Consider the following 20124-nt stretch of genomic DNA (forward strand, 5'->3'; position numbering starts at 1 on the left):
TCCAGATCGTCCGCTGGGAGCTGATCCAGTTAGCAAACAACACTGAGGAAGGGTTCAACATCATCAAGGTGGAACTAAGAGTACTTCGGCTCATGACGATGCATAACATTTACTTTCTGGACCTCCTGACTGCAATGGAAGGCAGTGTTTGCAAATAAATCGGCAGTTCATGTTGCACATTCGTACCTTCGTCAGATGCGGACAATGGGATGCTGTTACACGTGATTGCAACAGTACACGAACTGGGGTTAAGAATGAAAAAGGAGGGAGGTGTGCAGCATAGTGACTGGTTCAACATGGCCTTTGACTGGGTACCACTGTGGCTTGGAACTGCAATGAAGATGCTGATCCTCATCATTGTGTTCCTGTTGTTGATCTTTTGTGCGTGCCAGATAGGGGTTCGATGCTGTGTTAAGGCCATTCCTAGTAGTGCGATGATGGTGGTGACCATTGGTAATAGAAATGCCAAGATGCCTCATGATACTAGGGAAGCGCAAGTGCAAACTGGTGAGAGTGATGAGCCCAAGTACCGTATGGTGGCAATATATAATACAGGAAACATATTTGATAACTTGTACCACACTACCATTAAGCAGACCCAGGATCTCGAAAATTATAAAGAGGAATGGGTTGATCTAGATGGGGACAGAGGATGCATTTACATTACATGTACTTCAGAAGAATATGCATGCTGTCGGGAGAGCTTAAGAAGTGTGTGTAGAGCATGGATGCCCATAAAAGGTACTTCTGCCTGGGATGAAGCGGTAAAGAATGCAGAAGAACGTAGACATACTGAGGGAGGGTATTTGTTACTTCAGGAGTAACGAAAGGGGGGAATGTTGGTGGAGGGGTGGCATTGTCCCATCCCATCGTCATTCCTGCGATGGGTAGACCATGTGTAGACTAAGGGGGGAGATACCCCCACCCCATGGGCATGCATCTGCATAATATAACACTGACCCTCATTTAAATTATCTAACTAATGTGCATGCTCAAAAGCTCCACTTTGTGGCACACCAAACGCCATCTTTTACTAGGCCCAAAAATTATTCTCCAGCTCTCTCTTCTCCAGCACCGCAGACAGCCCCAAGCCACCACCTCCCCGTCAGCTCTGCACAAGCCTTGTTCTCATGGGAGTCCAGCCAGTCACTGTTGCAACTGTTTGGTATCGCTTTGTCACAGAATGTGCTCACTGCAAAGTGTGAGAGCAGAGCAAACTGCAAACCCTGTGTCCATCCATCTCCGCTGATCTACCTGTGCTCACTCCACCCCCTCCCTGCCAGACCATGGTCCACTGGTCCCCTGACCTCCACTCTCTTTGATGCAACTGCGTGCAGCACCCCCTCTCACTGACCTGAGAGAACACCCACTGTATACCTAATCCTGTGCACCAATATATTCTCCCAAAAGCCAACACATGTCTGTATGTCTGCTCATATCATGAGGCATCAGGGAACATAAATAACAGATCAAATCCCATGAGTAAGGCACCTGAGAGAGGGGCCCAGTGCCAATATAGCCCCCTGGATGCAAAGGTCGGAATGCCAATATATCTGCCCATGTTTTCTAAAGAACCCCACATTCATGCAATCATTTTTATGTTTGCCATTATTCTTTCTATGCCACTTCCTGTTGTTTAGTTTAGATTAGCTAGAAATGTGTTGTGTGTTCACCCGAGCTTCACCGCAGAGATGAGCCCAGATGACCCACGTGCCATTGTTCGACTTGGACACAGCAGCCAATTGTAGACTCGCATCACCTACGGAGCAGGCTCTGCCATGAGGGCCGACCAATTAAAACTGTTATTTTGTACCGTATGTCATTACATCACCCGTGACGTTAATTTGGTTCATAATGTGCTGCTGTGCATTGTTTGGCAGGGCGCTCTCGGGCAGCAGAGTTCTTTGCTTGCTATTTTTATATTCTATATAAAATGTGTTTATCTTTGCAACTTATCTCCTGGTCTCATTCCCCAACGGGGTGTGTCCATTATTTTGCTCTATTGGCTATTATGTGCTTTTGTTGGGTGCCCGCCTTCAGACTGAAGGATTCTGGACATAGGGCCTCATCACGAGTTGAGCGCTAACCCCAGTAGTATTACCGCAAGGGCTATAAGCCCTACTGCCAAACCCGTGAGCGCTATTAGCACCGGATAATGGGTTTGGCGGAACGGTAAGTCCTCGTTCCCCATTGGGCCCATTCAGGAATTTCCCATTCCCTATTGGGCCCAATGGAGAATGTTCAGCACTATTACCGCCGGCGCTATTACTGCTGGTGGTAATAGCACCGGAAATTGGCAAAATCGCAGCGGATTTGCCCCAGCTCAGAGCTGGGGGTAAATCCGCCAAGCCTGTGAATTGGCAGACCCTTAAATGCGGCGGTAATAGCGTTACCGCTGCATTTAAGGGTTACCGCCAAACTCGTGATGAGGCCCTATGGGTCTAGAGCAGGGGCGTTGCTAGGGGGGGCTCAGGGGGCTATAGCCCCTGATCTTTTGGTTGTAGCCCCGGATAGAATCTCAGGAGCTACAGCCAAAAGACTAGCTAGCCCCCAGTCCCAACAGTTCCGACATCAGCTTAGCCCCGGGTCTTTTCCAGACCTAGCAACTCCCCTGGTCTAGAGGTCAGCTGCAGGGGCGTGAGGAGTATTTTGTCCTTTTGAAGGTGAGCAATTCCTGAAGCAGTCCTCTGCAGAGCAGACAGGTTAACTAAAGAAATCCTAGTGTAGTCGTTTATAACCTGCAGCCCTCCAAATGTGTTTGCTCAAAAGGCATAGAGGGCCTCATGTTGACCAGCACTGGCACGGGAGCTACTGGAAGCAACTGGTGCCAGAGTACATCCTAGGAATGTAATTCCGATGCCGGGTGCGCCTACCTGCAGCCGCACCCATGGGCCGAAGTCCAAGTTATTTCACAACAAGCACAAAAAAGATGCAAGATTGTATAATTCGTTCCAGCCTCTAATTCTTAAAGTGCTCTGGAGGAGCTGGAGCCATGGTAACACCTTAAGGCGGCACCCCTTCTGTCATCGTAGTAAGTAAACATGTCACTATCCACCTTTCCTGGGGTCAGGAGGGAGTACTCTGCTCAGCCAGCCAGGGATAGATTGCTGCCTGAACTTGCATTAAGGGCCCGGTTAGATGACGTCTTTCCGGTAGCACTTTATAGACATGGGGAATTCTTGGAAAGTTGACAATCTCCTTCCCCTTACTGACAGTAGAAAGACTTCAATAAAAACACTGCGTTTCATTCACATGTATACAAAGAAACCCTCCGCCCACAATCAGAAATCCCCTTTGAGATCAGCACTAGGATTGTGGCAATCCTACACAAGTAGTTATCAAAGAACGTCAGTTTGATGGGAACTTGCCATTTTCGTATTACAATTACAATATAGAGGAAATGTTATCATTAGAAATTAGCAAGGCACAATCTTAAAAAGAGCCAGTTCACAACGTTAATGTACTTAAAGGAGAGTTCCGGGACTTTTTTTTTAATGTCCCTACGGTTCGGCCATGTGTTTTTAAGCATAACTCGGTAGATCGTAGAAAACTTTCCTATGGACCTTACCCGACTTTTCGTCCATTAACGCACTCGAAATCAGCCGCCATTTTCTGATAATCCTATCACTTGCCGCATCGCCCTGGCTCACCTGCTTTTGCGGCACTAAATCAAATCCCCCGCCCCTGAAACAGACTTTATCAAAACATTCATATTCCCCGCCTCTATCCGTGACGTGACTGTGCTGCGTAGGCAAACGCGCCCTGGCGTCTTCTACGCGACTCCACACAGAACCCGGAAATCAACACAGATCAGCTCACACAACACAGCGCGCCACAATTCGCAATATGAAACTGTACTTTTAAATAAAACCGCAAGATTGTAAATTTGGTAAAGTACATTTATTTGACATCAAATGTTTAGAGAATATTCAGCGATTTTCTTTTTTATTTGCTCTCGATCCAAAATAGTTCGTTTTGAGGCACGCGATGTTCCTTTGCTGTACACAGGGTCTTAGATCATCTCACAATACAGCGCCACAATTCGGAATATCAAACTGTGGTTTAAAAGCAAGCTGCAAGATTGTACATTTGGCAAAGTACATTTATTGGACATCAAATGTTTATAGAATATTCAGCGATTTTCATTTTTATTTGCTCTCGATCCAAAATAGTTCGTCTTGAGGCAAGCGATGTTTGTGTGCAGTAAACAGGGTGTTGGTTTACGATAAAATAAGCTCTTCGGTCGCACTGATAATCGCATGGCTGTTCCAACAACGAGGCACTAGGCCACCACAACGGTCTGTATGTTGCATCTAGCCGTTAGTACCGCGTAAGGGCATACTTGTACTTGGCGATCGTCCCATAAAATGGTCAGGGTGGTAACGTTGTTCACGCGGAGAAGCAACTGGCGGTTAAAGAAGCCGTCCGCCGGTGTCTGGTACTCGTGACACATGCAGTAATGCATGATGTACCTGTTTGAAAAACATAAACAATGAAATTAGTCTCACCATCAGATCTTTATTAAAATTATTCATTTTATATATTCGGTCGGGAAATTATTTCATAGCTAGGACAGTGCAACTGGGTTTTAAACGTCAAGGGGGGGGCTGTAGGATACTGAGACAGTCCCTCAGTGCAGGGGTTGACATGGAGTGCAGGTGGAGAGTGGAAGGGCCCAGGACCGAGATCGCAGACAGTGGACCAGTTGTTGCAGGGGAGAGGGAGAGAGAAAGCAGAAGCAAAGGTTTTGAGGTGCTTCCGTAAAAGTAGACGGTTCTCCCCAAGATAGTGCGCGGTACAAAACAACATGCCACATAGAACGAACAAGTACAACTTAACCCGTCTTTAAAGCAACTGTATAATAATTAAATTGCGGTATAAACTCATCTAAAGAGTTACTTACATTATATTTGCATTTTCCATTGCGTCTGTGCGTAGGGCAGCCCCGAAATACCACTCCTTCTATGCCGACGTTATTTCTTCTAATGAACGAACATGAAATGGCTTTCGTTTCTGAAATTATATTCATTATCGTTTCTTACGTGGTCCCGGCCTGTCAAGGTCAAAATACAATAGAACCTTACACTGATTCGTGGGCCATTCTGGCACCCGAGAAAAAATCAAAGCAGCTGACCTTCACTTTGAACGAGCACACATTCCTAGTTAGCTACATTAAGTGTAAGGCATTCTCACAGGACTTGAAATTTACACTCCATCTTTGCATTTTGTCTGCGTGCTTTGCAGCCCCACAGAACCATAAATACGGAGACATTCTATATTTTTTGAAAAATGATTTATATTACTGTTTGGTTTAATTTAATGCGCAAATGAACAAGGCTGGATAGATACACATATTCAATGGGCCTGCGACATGAGGAGACTCGAGAGAACAGACAATCAAATTACAATCATTTAAACCGTGATGTGTATTTCTCAATGAGTTCTTCTTTAGGTGGACATGGAACAGAGGCAATGTTGGGTGGCAATGCAGTTGTCCCCTGCACAGGTTCGTTCACAACTCCATTTATGTGCCTATCTAGGACGTCAACAATAAGTTTCTCAATAAACTCATATTGCATATCCTCAAAAACTGGTTTGATCACCCATTGTTTACTTCTTTTAGTGAAGGCCTTATTGTAGCGAAGCGTCCCTAAAGTTCCGGTCGTCCTACTTTGTTGACGGCCAACATTATGGTTATGTGCCAAGACCGCTAAAAGAGTCCGATTTATCATGCCCTCCATGCCAAAATGCAATCGTTTTGGCCTGTACTTTAGGCACATATTGTGGAACACCTCCAAATCTCCTGTGTGGCAGAATTCCGTGAGTCCCCTCAAAGCTTTTGTTATAGTTTTATCAAATACAATCTTTTCAATGGCTTTGTGAGTGGGTGATGAAGGAATCAACCACTTCTTCTTCCGTGCCTCCTCTGTGGACAAATGGCCATGTTCACAATTGTGGAAATGTTGGTTCGTGTTCCATCGGTGAACGTTTGTACAGTGTGGCATTACTGACCGCCATTTTTCCAGTAGAATTTCCAACGACCCTCCACATGTTTTTGAGCTCCACCAAAGATGGTTGCTGATTGACTTGGACCACTGTGAAATACCTTGCAATTCTTTTTTTTTACCTGCAGCCGACAATTTTTTATTGATTGATTTTGCAAGATGCCAAACGTCAAATTGGTGATTTATATTTTTGTACTGTTCTCTCATTGTCTTGGCAATTGAAACGTGTCTGTCCGTGGCTATCAGGTCGATCACCATTCCCCGCGATTGTAGTTCTTGCAATGATGCTACAAAGCCAACTTTCTCCATGGCCACTGAGGATGTACTTTGTGACACCTGCACGACCACCGAACTCACAATTTTCTTACTTTCCATGTCCTGAAAGTGGTAGGTGCAGTACTTGGCTGAAAATCCTGGGCTGTCGCACTGTCCATCACCGGCTAGCCTGAACCGTTTGCCCGCGAATGTACTATCAATAGACATTTTTTCCATTCTCCAAGCTTCGCTAATGGCTGGAAATAGATAATCGGTTTGGTATTTGTAGAACTGAGTTTTCGCAATGAAATGGATTCCCACAAACTGAAAGAAAGACTCTAATTTTTTAAAACTTGAACCACTAAAAAGTGCAGCCGCTGCACAAAGTAGATTGCCTGCTGGCAGTTGTCCCAGCATAGGTTGTGCAGACCATGTGAAAGGATGATATTTTGTACAGGTGGCATGTATTTTAAGGTTAGTGCCTCGAATTGCACGAGTCACATTAATCAATGGCTCCCCACATACTTCCCCACCAACCAAATGCCCACATTTCATCCGAATAATAATATCAATCAAACAACTATCGAATACAATGAATTTGGCCTCTTTCCTTATACTGTCACTCTGCATCCCAGCTGGTTCGGCCTGTAACGTTGAGGACATGTCACTCACATGAAAGGTAGAATCTCTGATATCGTCTTCCGCTATGTTCAGTGATATTGATGGTGTTTCATTGTCGCCTACTTCATTCTCTTCCATTGCAACATCTGTTCCTTCTCCGGCGATGGGCGAATAAAACAATTTCTTCAACTTTCTCGCGGTCTTAGTTTTTGCGGGTGTGGATTCTGTGAATTGATCTCCGACTGCATCCGAACTACCAGGAGGACATTCACTATCAATGGCTGGTGGTGGTATAGCTCCGTTGTCAATCACTTCATATTCTTCCCATTGGCACGATGCTTCTCCAGTCTCAAGTCCCTGCCAAAAGGTTTGACAAGCAACATCTCTCGTTCACTTCACTGTCTGTGTAGATCTAGTTCGTACACCCACTCGCAACTAGAGGACAGATTGGAAAAGGGGTGTTCAGTTTAAACACAACTTACAGTATTGAACTATTAACAGTGAAAAACAACATAATATAGTGACCAGGACACTAACCTTCTTTTGCTTTCTTTTCTTTGAAACTTTCTTGCCTCGAACTTCAACATCAGGACGCTGCTGCTCCGACTCGTGTGTATATGTCTCCACTTCCTCTTGCGCTGCAACGACTATGTTTTCCTGATAAGCACATCCATCACGCACTGACGCTCCATCGACTCCCTGAAACATAGAACTTTCATTAGTATGTATAATAATATCGAAAACACAAAATGTACTTGGGGACCAATACCCACGTACATCTCAATAGCAAAACACGAATGAACGCTTTGTGTAGAACATTCAAACGACAATTATTCACGCATTGTTGATCTAGTTAGATGGAACTGTCAAGATCCATACCTTGGGCTCCTCATAGACTTCCATTGATGATATTATTGAAGATGATGCTTCAGTGACTCCCTGAAACACAGTAATTGCATTAGTATGGTTTTCTATTTTGATAAAAAGAACATAAAGTTTGTGCAGGCGTCAACGGCTCATCTAAATAGACCTGCACAAATGATCAGTTGTCTAAAATAAATAATGGATATCTAAATATGATTCGATTTGCTCGATCGTTGGAAGTGTCACCACCCAGAAATCTGCATCAACTACTAGGGGTGATGTTCTTGTAGAAGAAGCTCCGTCATCTCCCTGAAACATAGTACTTGCGTTAATAAAGAAGGAAGTATAGCGGATGTAATCACGTCATATGATCTCGCTTGATCGAGCTGTCAGTATCCATACCTCGAAATGCATAAGAACATCAAGGGACGATGTAACTGCGGTGCACACTTCTGCAAGCTGTTGCGCCGACCCGTAACTGCACGCTCCCCCTTCTTCTTGGACTAATGCTCCATCGACTCCCTGAAACATAGGACTTTCATTAGTAATGAACACAATATTGAAAAAAGAAGACACATACGAGGGCGACGACAGAAGGACATATCAATGGCTAAAAACGAAAGAAACATTGTGTGTAACAATCACGCTACAAGAATGCAAGATCTGATGATCTCCATCGATGGAACTGTCCTGAAACGTACCTCGAGCATCTGAGTGACATCAACGGTAGTCGTCAATACGTTGGACTCCTCAGCATCTCCCTGAAAGACAGTACTTGAAATATTTTGGATAACAATAATTATAACTGAAAACAAAGACTAGAGGACGAGTACAAGGGTGTACCATTAGGTAAAATAATTACACGATAAATTAAAACTGTTGATTTACATGCCTAAAACAAGTCAATGGCAGAATAGCTAAGTAAGATTACCCGATAGGCGCTTGAAGTGGCTGATGACTGCAATAACGACACGGATGGAGAATCTTCCGCCTTCATATTGAGTGGATACATAAATGGGGAAATTATTGTTAGCTAATGCTACACACTACCGCAAGGCCGAGAGATAAATACGTAAACTTGACTCACCAGTGGAGGGATGTGGACGAATAGAGTGGGAATAGCGGTGGAGAGCAATTTTCGCCTCGCTCGCGGTGTGTTCTTCTTTATTAGCAATGATGTGGAGTACATGTCAGAGGTAAAGTGCCTGCTGCAGATGCGGTATCGATCACCCCTCTTGTCCGCAAAGACTTCTAGGACTCTACTTTCAAGCTCAGAGAGTGGATATCCGCAATATCGGACCCATTCTCTTATCTGATCTATTGTCTTAGGGAAAACATGCATTATAGTACCTTCAGATTTATTATGGGTCTTCGAAGGGCAACCGCCAATGGAACAGGCAGGCATTGTGGAAAGTTCTGAAAAGTAAAGATCAACAATTCTCTATGAATACCAATGTGTTAAAAAATTAAATGACACATAAAAGGTTCAATGCAAGGTATGTTTTGGTTCTTGGAACTATACACGTTATTCACATGCGGATAAGTATTAGAATAACTTTAAAAAAATAGAAAAATAATTTGACTAAACTCAGAACATATGACTAGTTCCTTGCATGTACTGTCTTGAACGAAAAGAAATTGGACGCAAAATGAGTATGGTACATGGCCTTACCTTGACGAGCAAACAGTTAGATGCAGGGATCAGAGTAGTTTCTTGTCGAAGAACAGGGAGCAGTTCACAGGTTGCAAACTGACGAGTTTCCTCGAAGTGGTCACGGAAGTTCACAGAGACGAAGAGCAGATAACCAGCACCTTCACGGGTTGACTAGCAAAGTGCAAAGAAGTTCTTATTATAAATATGAAGTGGGTTATAAAGAATTCGAAACAGGGGTGTGTTTGTGAATGAATGACGTGTATGAATCACGTCCAGCGTGAGGGGGGATGCTTGGCAGGAGACACGGGGTCTGGCGGTAGACATGGGAACAACAACCCATGCGCTATAGACCACTTTGAAGTGTACATGGTCTTTGGCACCTCTTGGCCTTTATCGCTCCCTGACAGCTCCACTTGCCAGCGCAAGTACCCCGGTGCGAACTGCCTTTGATAGGGCGGGGGGTGGATTGGGGCGGTGGTCGTGCAGACAAGACACAGGAAGACTCGTGAATGGAGACACACTTATGTGGATTGCAGGGGGCCGTCCAGCGTGAGGGGGATGCTTGGCAGGAGACACGGGGTCTGGAGGTAGACATGGGAACAACAACCCATGCGCTATAGACCACTTTGAAGTGTACATGGTCTTTGGCACCTCTTGGCCTTTATCGCTCCCTGACAGCTCCACTTGCCAGCGCAAGTACCCCGGTGCGAACTGCCTTTGATAGGGCGGGGGGTGGATTGGGGCGGTGGTCGTGCAGACAAGACACAGGAAGACTCGTGAATGGAGGCACACTTATGTGGATTGCAGGGGGCCGTCCAGCGTGAGGGGGATGCTTGGCAGGAGACACGGGGTCTGGAGGTAGACATGGGAACAACAACCCATGCGCTATAGACCACTTTGAAGTGTACATGGTCTTTGGCACCTCTTGGCCTTTATTTGGTCGCAACCAAATCACATATTCGTACCTTCAGAACGGGGTCCTCCTATGGGGATAACTACTGTAAATACATAGTCCCAGACATGACAGATCACTGACCTTGATATTGAGAGACAGGAGATGGCTTCAGGTTGATACAGTGCATATCAAAGTTGTTTGGGGTTTGCTGTCTTTTGTTAACCCCTGCAGTCATGCCCCATGTGGGTCTGTTTGAAATATACTCGATTAGTATTTTAATTATGATAATTGCTTCTACCATTGTCGCGCCTAGAAACACTTGTGTACAGGTGCGTTATAAATGCTGCATCATATCATATCATATAATCTCCAGAGGGTAACCAAATGGACAGTGCGGATCCATGGACCCTTTGATAGTTAATTAGGCTGGCCATGGCAGGAGGAAGGTTTTGGACTTCATCCTATTGAGATGCATCATGTACTCCACCTGTCAGATCCCAACTAAATATGACAGGGTGGAATGCAACCTGTAGGCTGTGTCCACCCAGAGTACCCGGGTCTATGTGTATGTCATGCGGCGAGCATAGGAAAATGTGTGCCTGGTTTGTGCTGGATGTACATATCTCATACCTGTAGGGAAATGGCCCAACACAAAAGCTTAATGTTCTCCCTTGCATGGCCATTAACCATCAAAGAGGCCATTGGTCTGTCTGGATGGTAAAGCGCAACCCAAAGATGTAGGGTTTCAGCTTCTTTACGGCCCACATGATGGCGTAAGCCTCTTTTTTAATGACAGCCCAGTTCCTTTCCCTTTTTGGCAATTGCCTGTTAATGTAGGCGACAGGTTGCTCTACCCTTTGAGAGTTCAGCTGTGATAATATTGCTCCAATCCCAAAATCACAGGCTTCTGTCTGGATAATGAACTCCTGACCATAGTCTGGCACTTTCAGAACTGGAGCCCTGCACAATCCATCCTTTAAATCCTGAAAGGAGGTTTGACAGGCAAGGATATTTTCTTGGAAGTTACATCATTCAGGGGCATGGCAATGATCCCAAACCCCTTGATGAATGACCTGTAGTACCCTGTGAGACCTAGAAAGGCTCTCACCTGTATCTGTGTGGTGTGGATATCCTGATCCTTCACAGCCTGTACCTTTGCTTTGAGGGGTTGTTTCTTACCTCCACCGACCAGGTGGCCTAGGTAAGTCACAGTGCCATGCGCTATCTGGCACTTTGTGGCCTTGATAGTCGGAACTGCATTCTGCAGTGCCTGAACACTTGTTTCAGGTGGGATAAATGATCCTCCCAAGTGTGGCTGAACACAGCAATGTCATCTAAATAGGTGGCACTGATATTTTCCAGACCAGACAAAAACCTGTTTAACCATCCGCTGAAATGTGATAGAGGAATTCTGCAATCCGAAGGGCATCACAGTGAAGTGATAATGTCCTTCCGCGGTTCAGAATGCAGACCTCACTCTCGCTCCATCTGTCAAGCCGACCAGCCAATACCCTGCAGTGAGGTCAAAGGTACTCATGTACTTGGCAGCACTGAGCTTGTCAATGAGCTCATATTCCCGAGGAATGGGGTGAGTATCTGTCTTCATGACAAAATTGTGCCCCCTGTACTACACATAAAAGCAACCTTCAGTCTTCCCACCACTGGTCTTTTTAGGGACCAATACCACTGGGCTAGCAAAGGGGCTGTGTGATGGCAGTATCACTCCTGGGACAACATCTTGCAAACGTTCTCCTTGATGGTGTCCCTGACCCTATCAGACATTCGGTGAATCCTACTCTTCACCGAATTACTGTCTCCAGTGTCCACATCATGGGTGCACCAATCTATGCGACCTGGTGAGCCAAATACAAAAGGATCTTTCTGTGGCACTGGTGAATCACCAACCTATGGTGCCCTCACCCTCAGAGTCTTTTGGCTCACTGTACAGGAGTCCATCCTCCCAATACAGTTTGAGCAGTCCCTGGGCCTCGCCCTTAGCCTGCTCCTCTGCCTGCTTCCACAGACCCGCCAGAGTGGGACACTCTTTCTGGGCTGTGAATAAGTCATTCTGATCTGGGCCCCAAGCTGATGCAAAGTCATCCAGCTTGGGCAGGCCCTTCAGATCTGCGCCCACCTGGTCCTCTACCTCAGGTTCCTGCACTGCACCAGACAACTCTAAAGTAATTGAGTCCCCTGGTGCCAAAGTAGGGTCTTCAGTGGCTACAGGACCCTCTGCAACAGGGGTAGGTGACCCAGCAATCTGTGGAACTGGACTAGGCCACGTCAGTCTTTCCAACAAACCCACTGGAAGCACTGCAGGCCCTAAGGCTCTGAGAGTGGGAAATCTGGTGATCTCTTTGGCTCTCCATCGGGTAGCCGCTGCGACTATCTCGGGATCAAGAAGATCATTACCCAACAGACATGGGACAGGGATGGAGTCTTTCACTGCTAGATGGCAATGGGTCATTTCACCTCGCCAGCTGAACTCTACTGTCGCCAAGGAGCACTTGCTCTTTCCTTATAACCCACTGACGCTACAATCAGGCCCATCAATATATTGGCCTGGCTGTACTGTAAGGAAGGCATGGTATCAAACAGTAAGACAGACACAAGTGACCACAGTTCAAGGGTGTTTATTGAACTTCAATTGGGTTTGAAAACACCTATCTAATTCTAAATCTAATTATGGCAGCAAGCTACGGCCATCAAATAATAATAACGCAGTCCTAGTGGTGTCTTGTCAAAATAAAAGGGCCAATGCTAATACACCTACTGCCAATCCTTACTTCTAAATACAAATAGTGTGGTACACAATGGGCCTCATTACAACTTTTCCGGTCCGGACTGCGGTGAATCCGTGGCGGCGGTAATAAAGTTTCCACGTCCTCAAGGTTGCAGAAAGACCGGCGTGCTGTCGGTCGCGCGCACGGATGCAGAAAACGGTGTAACCGCCGCCACGGAAAATCCAACGGAAATGGACATAGCGGCGCCACAAGTCACGTAAAAACTGTGTCCACCACTGTCACCACGGATACGGAACCGGAAATACCATGATCGCCAAAACAGGAAACAGAGAGGCGGCCATCATATAAAGCACAATCCATTGCCATCCAGAGTCAGCACAAGCAGAAACCACACTGTGAGAAGCCAAAAAGGGCCACCAGCATGTCTGCCAGGATTCTAGCCCAGAGGCAGCACAAACAGCGCTTTAGTGAGGCGGAGCTAACTGTTCTGGTCGAGCACATAATGCAGCATGCTGAGATGCTGTTCAGTGCCGATCAACAGTGTGCTACACAGCAGCGCAGGAAGTGTGGGCGGAAGCAGCACGCAAGTGCACCACTGTGTGCGAGAAGGTGAGGAGCGTAAAGGACTGCCTTAAGAGGTGGGACGACCTCAGGCTGAGGGTGCGGAAACTGCTCTCCACACACCGCCAACGCAGCAGTGGGACAGGTGGAGGACCCCCTTCCCCACTGAGGCTGCAAACATGGGTGGAGCGCTGCAGCAGTGTCCTCCACCTTGAGAGCATCCATAGGAACGGGGATGCTGAGGCAGGAGTGAGCCCACCTGCTGATGCTGGTAAGTGCGCAAATATGAATGCCATATGAGTACATGTTGAGGCCAGGAGTGGCCCAAAGGAACCATTAACAGCCCCCCCAGGCAGTGCATGAGTGGGCCAAAGGACCCATTAAACCCTCCCCAGGCAGTGCATGAGTGGGCCAAGGGACCCATTAACAACCCCCCTACCCCCAGGCAGTGCATGAGTGGGCCAAAGGACCCATTAACAACCCCCCCAGGCAGTGCATGTGTGGGCCAAAGGACCCATTAACAACCCTCCCCCCAGGCAGTGCATGAGTGGGCCAAAGGACCCATTAAACCCCCCCAGGCAGTGCATGAGTGGGCCAAAGGACCCATTAACAACCCCCCCCAGGCAGTGCATGAGCGGGCCAAAGGACCCATTAACAACCCCCCCCAGGCAGTGCATGAGTGGGCCAAAGGACCCATGAACAACCCCTCCCCGGCAGTGCATGAGTGGGCCAAAGGACCCATTAACAACCCCCCAGGCAGTGCATGAGTGGGCCAAAGTACCCATTAACAACCCCCCCCAGGCAGTGCATGAGTGGGCCAAAGGACACCATCATGATCCAGATGGCGAACCATTTCACTACAATGCATGTCCGGCGACAAGCATATGCATGTAAATGCTACTTTTAAATGATCAACCTGTATGATGCATGTGATGCACCCATCAGGTACCACCACACAACTAATTACATGCCCTCTGTGTCCCCACAGCCGTATCAAGTGACAGTGATACCGCACAACAGCCCAGGCAATCAGCTCCTGCACGTGTGCAAGCCAGCGGCCCTGCCCAGGAGGATGCTGCCAGCAGTTCTGCATCTCTGCACCCAGTAGCATCTGCTACACATGTGCCGGCCACCAACATCTCCACCATCTCCATGCTGCCTGATGCAACACACGTGCCACGGGCACCCATCATGCCCATATAACCCTCCACAGAAAGCATCTGCACTGCAGAGGAGGCAGCATGTAGCGACAACAGTGCCCCGGCACTGCAGTCTGATACAGGGCCACAGGGGGAGGTGCCCACCATGGATGATTTGGCATCGTTCCATGAGCTGCAGTTCAGCCCCACATCAATCCACAGTCCTATGACAAGCCCCCTAATGGACCTCCCCCACCACCCAAACGTACCCACCCCCAACCAGGCCCCAATACACAAACCCCCTCAATGGCAGAGCACAATTCCCGCATGCAGCGTATGGAGGAGCAGCAGGCTACCCTCACCCAGCTGGTGGAAAGGCAGCTTGAGGAATCCAGGCTGCAGAGGGAGTGCTACAGCACATCGGTACGTCGCCTCTCAAGGTCCATTGGACGCTTTGCCAGCACAATAGTGACCCTGGCACGCCATGTGCGGGAGGGCAAAGACAACACTTCGAGGGTCTTGAGTCCATATTGATCGGCCAACAGGCATATCTTGCACATTTGCCACCAATCCCAGCTTGAGTGCCATCCACTACATCCACCCCATCCAGCTCCACCTCTGCCAGTCCACAGAGGCGCTCGAGTCGGCTAACAGGGCCCTCGGGCAAGGATGCACAAGCGCCGAAGAGCACACGGAAATGATGGCATGTGTCTCAGGCACTGCAGGACACATGGGGACTAGAGGCGTGTGAGGGGGTGGGTACGTTTGGGTGGTGGGGGAGGTCCATTAGGGGGTTTGTGTATTGGGGCCTGGTTGGGGGTGGGTATGTTTGGGTGGTGGGGAGGTCCATTAGGGGGCTTGTGTATTGAGGCCTGGTTGGGGGTGGGTATGTTTGGGTGGTGGGGGAGGTCCATTTGGGGGTTTGTGTATTGGGGCCTAGTTGGGGGTGGGTATGTTTGGGTGGTGGGTGGTCACGGGTGTACAGCTTCCCTAACCATTGCACCTCCACCCCTGTTGTGATTTCATGAATACATCATCATTTGAAAAAACACAAACATGAGTGGACATCCATCATTTCATTTGCAGTTCAACAATTTATTTACTGTCATCACCATATCAATGCAATGCTGTGAATGTGCAGTCTCTCAAAAGTAAATGCGAATCAGTGCATCCCGTGATCGTTGTCCATCTAGTGGACCCCCAGGAGGAGGTTGAGACATCCCACCTCCATCCCCATCCCCATCCCCATCCCCATCCCCATCTCCATCCCCATCTCCATCCCCATCCCCATCATCTGCGTCTGGGGGCATCGGAACGTTCCTGCTCAGGCACAGATTGTGCAGCATGGCACACACAAGTGTAATTTTACCTGTCTTCACTGGGCTGTAAAGCAGTGATCCACCAGATCTGCTCAAACAGCGGAACCAGGCCTTCAGTAGTCCAAATGTCCTCTCAATCATGCCACGTGTGCGGACGTGTGCCCTGTTGTACGCCTCTTCATGCCTGTTCCTTGGCCTCGTACAGGCGTCATCATCCATGGCGTGAGTGCATATCCAGCATCACCTACATGGGATGAAGATGTGGGGGACATGTCAGTGTTTTCATCAGATGCAGTGCAATCTTGTGTCATTGTTCATTCATGCAAATGTGGCATGCAGTGGTTGGACCGGTGGGTGTTACCGTTCTTTGGTCATTGTAGTGGACGTTGGCAACTGGACATTGACCAACGCATTGGTGTGCCTGCGGGTGACATTGGCTTGTAAGTATGGCATTGTGCAGTGATGTGCACACATGGCAGAGTCAGTCCACTGTGATGATGTAGTCGATGCAAGATGTCTCATGTACAGGCATCATGTGCACTGGGAGGGCAGTGCTGCATATTGTGGGTGGGGGTATGCAGTGGCTCCAGGTGTATGTGCCAGTGGCAGTTCAGGCTGTGTGTGTCATGTGGCAGGGTGTGTACGGGGACACTATGGCAACCTGTCATGTGTTGCTTTGTGATGTTTGGGTTGTGCTGTCTATTCAGTTATGCTTGTGGTCTCGTGCAGAAGGGATGTGGCCTAGCAGTTCGGGCTGGACTGCCCCTTTTGGGGTGGGGCCAAGCCTGATTTGCATATGGTCTTTCCCTTCTGTAATGGCTTGGCAGGCGAAGAACGGTGGTCTGTAGGGTTGCCCAGAGCATTGCCAGTGGTTAAGATTAAGTCTAAACCTTCCAGCCATCACCTCTTTGTTTTTGCTATGTCACCCCGAGTGGGACGGGTATGCCCAGACGTGGGTCCTGTGCCTGCTGGGCCTAGAGACCCAAGCTACTCCTCACTGATGAGCCCCAACAAGGGCGAAACATGTTTGGGGATGCTTTTGGTCTCGTGCAGAAGGGATGTGGCCTAGCAGTTTGGGCTGGACTGCCCCTTTTGGGGTGGGGCCAAGCCTGATTTGCATATGGTCTTTCCCTTCTGTAATGGCTTGGCAGGCGAAGAACGGTGGTCTGGAGGGTTGCCCAGAGCATTGCCAGTGGTTAAGATTAAGTCTAAACCTTCCAGCCATCACCTCTTTGTTTTTGCTATGTCACCCCGAGTGGGACGGGTTTGCCCAGACGTGGGTCCCGTGCCTGCTGGGCCTAGAGACCCAAGCTACTCCTCACTGATGAGCCCCAACAAGGGCGAAACATGTTTGGGGATGCTTGTGGTCTCGTGCAGAAGGGATGTGGCCTAGCAGTTCGGGCTGGACTGCCCCTTTTGGGGTGGGGCCAAGCCTGATTTGCATATGGTCTTTCCCTTCTGTAATGGCTTGGCAGGCGAAGAACGGTGGTCTGGAGGGTTGCCCAGAGCATTGCCAGTGGTTAAGATTAAGTCTAAACCTTCCAGCCATCACCTCTTTGTTTTTGCTATGTCACCCCGAGTGGGACGGGTATGCCCAGACATGGGTCCCGTGCCTGCTGGTCCTAGAGACCCAAGCTACTCCTCACTGATGAGCCCCAACAAGGGCGAAACATGTTTGGGGATGCTTGTGGTCTCGTGCAGAAGGGATGTGGCCTAGCAGTTCGGGCTGGACTGCCCCTTTTGGGGTGGGGCCAAGCCTGATTTGCATAAGGTCTTTCCCTTCTGTAATGGCTTGGCAGGCGAAGAACGGTGGTCTGGAGGGTTGCCCAGAGCATTGCCAGTGGTTAAGATTAAGTCTAAACCTTCCAGCCATCACCTCTTTGTTTTTGCTATGTCACCCCGAGTGGGACGGGTATGCCCAGACATGGGTCCCGTGCCTGCTGGTCCTAGAGACCCAAGCTACTCCTCACTGATGAGCCCCAACAAGGGCGAAACATGTTTGGGGATGCTTGTGGTCTAGTGCAGAAGGGATGTGGCCTAGCAGTTCGGGCTGGACTGCCCCTTTTGGGGTGGGGCCAAGCCTGATTTGCATATGGTCTTTCCCTTCTGTAATGGCTTGGCAGGCGAAGAACGGTGGTCTGGAGGGTTGCCCAGAGCATTGCCAGTGGTTAAGATTAAGTCTAAACCTTCCAGCCATCACCTCTTTGTTTTTGCTATGTCTATTCAGTTAATGGGCGGGGGGTGATGCATGTGCAGTCGCAGCAGCACACTCACATTGCTCATTGGCCTGGACACACCCACACCACTTCAACAGGGCCGGTCCATTGGCAGCTGTACTCACCCAATAGCCATGTGCTTTGTCCAGCATAGCGTTCCCTGTACCGTGGCAATGTGGAATTCTGCAGTACCATTGAGTCATGTGTTGAGCCCGGGAAACGTGTGCAGCAATGTGTTACCACCTTTGTGGCATCACATACCATCTGTACATTCAGTGAGTGGTACTGTTTCCTACTGTGGAACACCATCTCGATTGCACGTGGTACTGTCAGCTCGATGTGGGTGCAGTCGACTGCACCTATGCAATTTGGCATGCCTGCAATGGCATGGAAGGCCAACTTGGTGGCAATGACCTGGGGGAGGCTACGGGGTAGGGCAATCGGTTCAGACACATGGCGCAACAGGGCATCCAGTACCTGTACCAGGATTCTGGAGAAACAGGATTGTGATAGGCCGTGCAGCTATCCAACTGTGTGTTGATAGGTACCGGTGCCAAGAAAATGCAGTACAGACACAACATTCAGGAGGGGGGGGCGGCGGTGGGGGTGTCTATGTGGCTGCTGATGTCATCCTCTATCATGGCGATGATGTACAGGATTGTTGGACGGTCCAGCCGGTATAATGTGTGGATCTGTCCTGGGGTAAGGTTCCAGGGTGAGGCCCTTATGCGTGGTATTGCAGGCTGCCTGTGGGGTGGTGCCGGCTGGACAATGGAGTTTGCCATGGGTACAGGGTTAGCTGGTTGCCGCCTGCGCCTCCTACGCCTCCGCCTCCTCCTCTGCACCATTACTTCCATCATGTGCAGTGCTGCCTGTTGGTTGAGTAGGCCCAGTCCCAATGCTACTAGAGCTGCTGCCTGCATGGTTCTGTTTTGAGTTGGCCTGGGTGTGGTCCTTTTGTAAGCTCCCATTGGCCTGCTGGGTACAGCTGGACTGATTTGGTGCACCTGTGCCCTGATTCAGGTCACCAGGCACTGTTTAACGTCTTGTTCGCGGTGGCGGCGGTACCGCCACCGTGGTCACGGTTTTAGCACCATTTTTCTGGCGGTGTTTCCATGTCCGTGATACTTGTGATGCTCGCGGTGTTTAGTATTGCCGGTAACGGAGGGGTTTCCGTGCAGGCGGAGTTTACGGTTGCTTAAACTCCGCGGTGGCGGTTTATGATGGTGCTATTTCCGGGTCCACAGGTCATGATTGGACAGATGCGGAAACGGTGCTGCTATGGTTATACCGGCAGCGTTAAGTCCGGACCGGAGTAGTTGTAATGAGGCCCAATGTTTTCCAAAAGAAAAGTGTTCAAGAAATGATATGTCAGGATATTTGAGCTGTTGGCTTCCCTTCCCCACGTTTCCACGTTGCGGATCAAGGTGGCACACTCAAGCCTAGCACACACTCTGGCGTTTCTAGTATGAGGATGCAGTTCAAAATCTCAGTGTCAGGGCCTTCTGTGCCAAAGTCTCTTTGCCATTCAAAGTCTCTTATTTCAGAGGGCCTGTTGCGACAAGCAAACATTCAAAGTTCCTTTTCCTTAGGATTCTCATGTGCACAACTTTTCTGACAATTCACTGTTCACCCTGGGTCCCCCTCCTCCAGGTTATGATCCACCTTAACACAAAACCTTCAATTGGTCTCCCTCCACCAGGCTTGGACCAAATTTACCTTATTTTCCAAACTTTCTTTACTGTATCAGAATCAAATACTTTCGACTGTGTGCAGGATTTTGCTTCACCCATCGCAGGACCACTTCGATTCACAATTCTTTGTTCTCCTCTTAATACAACCCTTTAACTT

The sequence above is a fragment of the Ambystoma mexicanum genome, chromosome 14 (genome assembly GCF_040938575.1).
Source record: "Ambystoma mexicanum isolate Mex_15411 chromosome 14, UKY_AmexF1_1, whole genome shotgun sequence".
In the NCBI taxonomy this organism is placed as follows: Eukaryota; Metazoa; Chordata; class Amphibia; order Caudata; family Ambystomatidae; genus Ambystoma; species Ambystoma mexicanum.